The 8,758-nt window shown below is 41.2% G+C and overlaps 3 pseudogenes; 2 read left to right on the top strand and 1 right to left on the bottom strand.

Moving 5' to 3' along the window:
• Positions 1 to 252: 252 nt before the first annotated feature.
• Positions 253 to 795, bottom strand: LOC101592053 (annotated as a pseudogene).
• Positions 796 to 2,566: 1,771 nt separating this feature from the next.
• On the top strand, positions 2,567 to 2,970 carry LOC101592438 (annotated as a pseudogene).
• Positions 2,971 to 6,620: 3,650 nt separating this feature from the next.
• On the top strand, positions 6,621 to 8,738 carry LOC101560225 (annotated as a pseudogene).
• Positions 8,739 to 8,758: the final 20 nt, after the last annotated feature.

Consider the following 8,758-nt stretch of genomic DNA (forward strand, 5'->3'; position numbering starts at 1 on the left):
GAGTTGGTTTTTTCTTTACAGTAAAAAGCTGCATCATATTGGACAGGAGTACCAGAAACTGCCTCTGTGGAAACAGAAACTATTTATATTAAATAAAACCCTGCTGCAGGCTGCGTCTGCACATGTGAGCACTCTGTGACCAACACATGGAGACAGCTTATGGAACTCAGGACCACAAAGCCACAACATTTGCCACATGAGAGGAAAGTAGAGAATGGAGAAGAAGAGGAAGTGAGGCGAAGGGGTTCTGTTTTACTTCTGGCTACAGAGCTGATTGGAGAGCCAGTCCCATCCCTCATAGAGCCCATCCTCACTGGGGGCACAAGTGGCCTGAATGTAGGAGTTCCTGCAGTGTAGAGAGTGCAGCCCTGGCTTTTCTGTGATTTTAGCTGCATTCGTGGCACTGGGGAGGTCCTGCTTGTTGGCAAACACAAGGAGGACAGTGTCCCTGAACCAGTCCATAGCCTGCATCCTAATGAGCTCCTCACAGGCCTCATTCACACACTCTCTCATTGCTGTCCACCACAAAGACCAAGCCTTGGGTGTTCCGGAAGTAGTGGTGCCACAGTGGATGAATCTTGTCCTGAACACCCACATCCCCACGGTGAAGCTCATGTTCTTGTCTTCAACAGCCTCCACATTGAAACCTATGGTAGAAATAGTGGTCACAATTACACCAAGCTTCAGTTTAGAAACAATCGTCGTCTCTCCGGCAGCATCCAAGCCCCCTATGGGAATATGCATCTCTTTTTTGCCAAAAAGGCCCTTGAAGAGGTTTGTAAAGATACTCCCCATGCTTGTGCATGCAGGGAAACAACACTGGCCAGAGACCTCAGCGGTAGCCTCTCCAAGGGAGGCATTCATTTCGCTCCCACCTTGATATCTTTTCAAAAGAATTAAAAGCATCATATCGTAATGATACATGCACACCCATGTTTACAGCAGCACAATTTGTAGAACATAAAGAAAATGTGGTTTTATATATAGTGGAGTCATTTCTCTTTTTATTTTTTACTTTTTTTTTTTTTTTTGCAGAACCGGGAATTGAACGCAGGACCTTGTGCTTGCCAGTCAAGCAATTATTCTACTGAGCTATCTTGTTGGCCACTCTCTTTTTAATTTTGTATTCATTTTAATGAGAAAAAAATAAAATAGCAATGAAATAATTGGAGTTATTTAGATTCTTTCATACAACACATGCATCCATAAAATAATTTGCTTCTATTTGAAGCTGTTGTTCCATTTTCAGTGTCCAAAGTTCTCTCACCCTCATATTTGGTTGCAGCTTCTGATCTAGAGACAAACCCCTTTCTTACTGTTATATGACATACACAATGGTGGTGATGACCTATTTAGGGCAGAAACTAAATATTCTTCTTCAAGGTTATTTGCAATATTCTTTGCAAAATCTAGAAAGCCCTTTGTGTTGAGATCACCTGGGGTGTGACTAGGCAACCAGCCCTGCGAATGCCAGAATGAGAGGCTGGAGTACACCAGCAGGGACCCTGTGTGTTTCAAGCAAAGGGAACAAGAACTGAGATGACCTACTGGAACTTTTCTGACCCCTTGCATCTATACATTAGAACAGTTGAAATATTTCATTATGAACGTGTTTTATCCTTCAACCAAGAAGGTAAGAATATTCTCCACCTAAGATCGACCATTCCATCTTGGCTTGAAGAATACTGTTGGTAGACAAGGAAAATTATCATTAAGCCCTAAAATATAATAAAATTTATCTTGCAAGATTTTGAACCTGGCTGGTAACCAGCACTTCTTTCTTCTCTTCTCTTTCTCTCTTTTGGAAGAGTGATGTCTATTCCTTGCCTGTCTTATCATTCTATTTCAAAATCTCAGAACTTGGGTGCAGGAAGTTTGGAGCTCAGAGGTGGCGCTGCTGGTACCTGTGCCCTAACGCGGCTGCCTGGGCAGGCTTGGCGCCCCTGTGAGACCTCAGGGCGCCCTGGCATCTGGAGGTAAGTAGGACAGCTTGTGGCTCCGGGGAGCAGCAGGCATGGCCTGGCCCTGACCTCCTGTTGTGTCTTTGTTGCCCCAGGGAGGCGACCTCCCAGCCAAACTTGCACCACAGTCTTCGCACTGTCCCTTCTCCACCACCCACCGCCCACCGCCTGCCCCCCCCGGCCCCCGCCGCGGATCTTCCAAGCGTCCCCTCAGCCCCAGCGCAGCCTTGCACCACAGGCCCTGACCCCTCAGGTCATAACATGGCCTCTGGCACTGTGCCTCAACCACAGCCAACTCCTGATGATTCGTTTGTTGGACTTTAGCCTCTGCTTTCTAGCCCCTTTGATCCCGGAATGGCCTGAAGGAATCAAGCATCATTCCTATTTTTACAAAATTAGGATCTTGCTAAGTCACTAAATTGCTCAGAGTGGGCTAGAACTTGTCATTCTCCTGCTTCAGCCTCGCAGAGTGCTAGACTTACAGGCGTGCACCACCACTAGGTTGGACCCGAAGTTTTTTCGTGTGCTTGCTGCGTTCTATGTTCCTAGAAGCTGATGGTAAAGGGCTGATGAGTTGCTACTGAGCACAGTTGAAGCAAAACAAGATGGCAGCAAACCCTTCAGGACAAGGTTTTCAAAACAAAAATAGAGTTGCATTCCTTGTCCAGCAGCAGAGCTGGACAAAGAAGAAAGAAAATAACTTATGCAGAACCAATCCTCAACAAATCATCCAGGAGCTAGCATCGCGCTCTCCAGGCCCTCTCTGAACAAGGACTTCTGGGATCATGCCGAGCAGCGGCATATTGCAGCCCAGCAGAAGGCAGCTTGGCAGCACGCTCACGCACATTCATCTGGATGCTTCATAACTCAAGACTCTGCATTTAGGCATCTTATTCTCCCTGTTTTACCATGCCTTGACCCAGAATGAAGAAAATATCTGATGAAAGTGACTGCAATTCCAAAGGCCAAAGCTACTCATTCACTGCTGTACAAACTGACTTTCAGAATTCTGGTGAATGTACATATTTTTTGCTTCCTTAAGAAAGGGAGAAAGTGAAAGCGAGGAGAAGAGGAGCAGGATGACGGACACCTGGAAGCTGTCTCGTTTGAGGAACTGATGATGTTGTCCTAGAATACAACTTGTTTGTGACACCATTTCGTTTTTAGCTCTAAATCTGATAGTCACATAAGATGAGGCTCCACCCTAACAAGGTGGGCTGAGAATACCATCTACAGTTAGTTTTCAAGAGCCATTTCTAGTACTTACTTTAAAAAATAGGATTTTAAAAAAATAGGATTTTATTAAAAAGTTGATAATTAGTTTAAGAAATTCATATCTGTACTTTATCCTTTGGATTTAGGGTCAGCATATCATGCAGAAATATTCTTTGTGAACTCCTAACTAGTTCCATTGTTTTCCATTTTATTTATTTTTAATTTTTTTATGTGTGTGTGTGTGTGTGTGTGTGTGTGTGTGTGGCCAGCTCAGCCCACCAGGGCACAGGGCTGGCTGGCATGTGGTGCTGGAGGATTGAACCGCTGTCCCTCTAGTTTGCTAAGCTTGTTCTAAGTAAGTGCTTTAGACCACTGGGCCATCTCACCAGCCCCTTATTGTCCATTTTGAAAAGAAGCCCAAAATAAGTTAGTAACCAGTCTTAATTTCTTTTATAAACAAATGACGTTATAAATGGTGTAACTAAATGTTATTAAAAACAAGAAATGTGGTGGACTGAAAAAAAAATCGCACTACTTGTATGATTTCACTGGTTTATGACTAGAGAGTTACTTTTCCTAAGGATAAATTGTACCATAAATATCACCCACACCTTATTTAAAAGAGGCTTTGGAGTTTAAAGCTGATGCTGGGGTGGGACTTGTGTTCTTTAAAATTTATTCAATGGGCTGAATAAATTTCATGTATGAGGAGATGAGTATAGGCAGCTGGGAAACAGGATGTTATGGGAAGAATTGTGTCCCTTCAAATATGTCATTTGAGTTCATCACCAAATGTAGCTATTGATAGCTCTAGACATGCTCTTTACTGTAGTGATTGAGGTTAAGTAAAGTGATTAGACCAATACTACTTTAGGAACATATATTATGTTCTTACAAGAAGAGCAAGAGACACCAGAGAGTTTTATCTGTATGTTTATCTCTGTTTCTACCTGTATTCTCTCTCTCTCTCTCTCTCTGCATGTGTGTGTGTGTGTGTGTGTGTGTATGTGTGTGTCTGTCTGTCTTTCTCTGTCTCTGTCTTTCTAATGGATGGTTTTCTACAATCCAGAAAAAACCCACAACAGATGTAGATCACTATCACTTTGATCTTATACTATATATCTTCAAATAAAATCAATTCATGTTACTGTAGTGCAGGAGACAACTCTGAAACCAATATCCCAGTGGGACCTTTCTGTCTTTAACACGTCCCTCCTAACTTCTGATGGCTGGCAATTCTGCTTCTCACATTCCTTTTCTTTTGCAGATTTATCTCACCATTCTCTTCCCTCACTATCTCAAGGCATTTTCTCTGTCTCTGTTCAACTATCCCTCTCCTCACAAGGAAAAAATTCACTTAATTCCATAAAATCCCATCGTATTTTTTTCTTCTCATTTTTTGGTTAATTTTATTGAGAAACAAATAGGGATGAGACAGTTGCAAAACAGGTATGTAGGACAGTTACAGTAATTGACACATTGCATATTGTTGTCTTGGTAGTAGTTGTTCATAGTACAAGATGCCAACATGATATGCTGGCCAAACACTACTAGTACAAATCTTACTTTTCATTTAATTAAGAGAAAGTAGCTGTATATCTATCCTATTTTGTATGTACAGATACAAAATGGTCCTTCATTTGTTTCTCCTTTTTCTATTTAGTTTTGTCAGAATGGGTATTCCATTGCTATTTAAATATTGTAGGTACTTGAATTCAGCAAAATAATCCAATATACTCTAGTAGTCCATAACAGTAGTGGGTCATCCTTAGGACTGGCAATGTCAGAAGCTGTTGACTTGAGCCTTTTAGAGTTCAGCATATTAATATGGATTTGCTTTTTATGTCTCCTTTTTATACCTTTCCACTGGATGGTTAAGATCAATATAAAGCAAGACCTATGTATACTCGATTACATCTGCAGAAATGTTATTTCCAAATGTGCTCACATTCACAAGTACCAGGGAACAGAACTTCAATATGTCTTCAGGGACACACAATTCAATCCATAGGAATAAAAATTTAATGCTGCTTGTTATATTTTTGAAAATGTCCTCAGGCAAGATACAGTGATAACATTTTAAAAAATGAAAATGGATAGACAGTAAAAGGAAGATCTCTTTAATATTGTTCAACATATTATTTAATTATTTTTTATTTTTTAAGGAGAGTACAAAATAGTATTCAAACAAAATTGCAAATGAGGAGATGGAAACCAGCACGCAGCTTTGTATGGAGTCCTGCTGCCTAGGACCTGACCAACTCTATTTTAAGAAACTATCAGAATGACAAAATCAAGTCATGGAGAAGAATGGGAATAACCAAAAGCCTCAGTTTGTGTTGCTACTTGCAACTGAAGAGATTATATGGGTTCTTAAATGTACCTTGGGAAACTTCAGGTTTATTTGGTATTGTGGAGCCTTTTACTGCATTTAATACACAATTACTAATCAACCATTTTGTACATTTGTTTTCAGGTTTCATTTTGACAAACATTGTAATTATAACTATTAGAATAAAGTCTCTTTAAAAGAAGGGCTGCAAGGACAGACATCATTTTGGCTCTAGACTTTCAAGGTTAGTGAGGACTCAGGACATAGGAGAACCTGTAATGTAACATCCTGTAACTCAGTTGTGCCCCAAGTTTTCTGATCAAGGAGATTATGGAGGGTCACAGGGGAAAGTGATCGATGATGTAAAATGTGCCTAAGGAGAGTCACATGGAGAGAAATCTTTCTCTCAGATTTTCACAGAGAGCAAATTCTTCAAGCCATGGATATGACTCCTCCACATAGCTGGCACTGACAAAAAATCTACAAATTATGGTACAGAATTTCAGGGTAAGTCCTGAATGGATTTGATTGACTTTGGCAGATACAAAACTTACATTTCTTGTTATACAGGTCTTGCTTGATCTTGGTCTTAACCATAGAGCAGAAAAGGATAAAAATGAGATATAAAAAGAAAACCATATTAATATGCTGTGCTGTAAAAGGCTCAAGTCAACAACTTCTGACATTGCCAGTCCTATGGATAACCCACTACAATTATGGACTACTGAAATATATTGAATTATTTTGCTGAATTCATGCATCTACAATATTTAAATACAAATTAAATACCCATCTCTGACAAAACTAACCAGAAAAAGGGGATATAAATGAAAGATTGTTTTGTATCTCTTTGTACAAAATAGGATAGATATACAGCTACTTTCTCTTAATTCAATGAAAAGAAAGATTTGTACTTATAGTGTTTGGCCAAGATGTCATGGCTGAATCTTGTACTAGGAATAACCACTACAAAGACAACAATTGGAATGTATTCATTATTGTAACTGCCCTACTAACCTGTTTTGAAACTGTGTCATCGGTATTTTTTTCTCAATAAAATTAATTAAAAAAAGAATGAAGTATTTTCATTATTCAGTAAACTTGACCCAGTCATGTTTGGCATTAAAGCAGAACCAGAGTTCTTTCAACATGAAGTGGTGTTACTTGCCTCTCACCTAATAGATGACTCTGGAAACTCATATTGCATCTTCGCGCAAGACGACTTTGATATTAACATCAAGCTCCACATTATTGTGAGGGGGAGGATGAAGCAGCCATGGGAGAGTCCATAGGCCTGGCTCTGGTGAAGCTACCAGACATCCTTTACCACCTGAAGCCAGATATCCTAAATGTTCATGGGGACAGGTTTGATGTCCTGGCCTTGGCTACCTCTGCCACCTTGATGAACATCCGCCTTCTTCAAATTGAAGGCTGAGAAGTCAGCGGGACTATTGATGACTCCATCAGACATATTATAACAAAGCTAGAGTATTATCATGTGGGATGCAGCCGCAGTGAAGAGCAGGACCTGATGAGTGTGTGTGTGAGGACCATAGTCGCATCCTGTTGGCAGGCTGCCTTTCCTAACACAAACTTCCCTCAACCAAGAACAAAAAATTTATGAGTATCATTCGGATGTGGTTATGTGATGATGTAAAATGCAGAGATTACTTTGTTGCACTGCAGCACCCTGTGACCACTGACATTAAGCATTCCATAAAAATGTTTGCATTAACACAGGATGTGCTTATCTCATTGAACAGGTGGACCCTTGTTTTGATTCCCAATATTGATGCAGGGAGCAAAGAGATAGTTCAAGTGATGCAGAAGAAGGGTATTGAGCAACACCCCAATTTTCATGCAGTTAAACATGTACCATTTGATCAGTTTATACAGCTGGTTTCCCATGCTGGTTGTATGATTGCTAACAGCAACTGTGCAGTACAAGAGGTTGCTGCTTTTGGAACCCCGTGGTCAATCTGAGCACATGTCAGATTGGAAGAGAAACAGGGGAGAATGTCCTTCTCATCCAAGGTGCTGATACACAAGACAAAATATTGCAAGCACTGGACCTGCAGTTTGGTAAACAGTAACCTTGCTCAAAGATATATGGGGACAGATGTGTTGTTCCAAGGATTTTGAGGTTTCTCAAATCAATTGATCTACAGGAGCCACTAAAAAAGAAATTCTGCTTTCCTCCTGTGAAGGAGAATATCTCCCAAGATACTGAACACAGTCTACAAACTCTACAAACCTTGGCTGTTGATATTGGAGGGACAAACATCAATGAGAAGAGTCAGCATGAAGGGTGAAATACTTAAGAAGTATACTCAGTTCAATCCTAAAACTCATGAAGAGAGGATTAATTTAATCCTACAGATGTGCGTGCAAGCTGCAGCAGAGTCTATGAAACTGAACTGCGGAATTTTGGGAGTAGGCATTTCTACAGGTGGCCATGTAAACTCTCAAGAAGGGATCGTCCTGCACTCAAACAAACTCATACAAGAATGGAACTCGGGACCACATGAGGCCTCTGTCAGCATTTTGTATCTTCCTGTGTAGGTAGACAGTGATGGCAAATGTGCTGCCATGTCAGAGGGGAAATTTGGTCAAGGAAAGGGACTGGAAAACTTCATAACACTTCTCATTGGCACAGAAATTGGTGGTGGAATCATCCATCAGCACGAACTGATCCACAGAAACTCCTTCTGTGCTGCACAACTTGGCCCCTTTGTCCTGTCTCTGGAACGCCTGACTGCTCTTGTAGGAGTCATGGGTGCCCTGAAGCATATGCTTCTGAAATGGCCTTGCAGAGCGAGCCCAAAAAGCTGTATGACGCAAACATGCTCTTGGTGCAAGGGATGTCAGTTACAAAAAATGAAGTGAGAGTACTCTTTATCTCATTCAACTACAAAAGTTGGCAATGCAAAGGCCCAGAGCATCTTAAGAACAGCTGGAATGACTTTGGGTCTTGGGGTTGTCAACATCCTGCATACTATGAACCCTTCACTTGTGATCCTGTCAGGCATCCTGGCCAGTCACAACATCCACATTGTCAAAAATGACATCTGCCAGCAGGACTTGTAATTGGTGCAGGATGTGGATATGGTGGTTTCAGATCTGGTGGATTCCACCCTGCTTGGTGCTGCCAGCTTGGTTCGGACTACACAATGCGCAGGATCCACTCAGCCTCACACAGTAAACCAGACAGAGACTCTGGAGCACCTTAGTGGAATCAACTTCTCTCTCT

The sequence above is a fragment of the Octodon degus genome, unplaced genomic scaffold, assembly GCF_000260255.1.
Source record: "Octodon degus isolate 3935 unplaced genomic scaffold, OctDeg1.0 scaffold00529, whole genome shotgun sequence".
Taxonomy (NCBI): Eukaryota; Metazoa; Chordata; class Mammalia; order Rodentia; family Octodontidae; genus Octodon; species Octodon degus.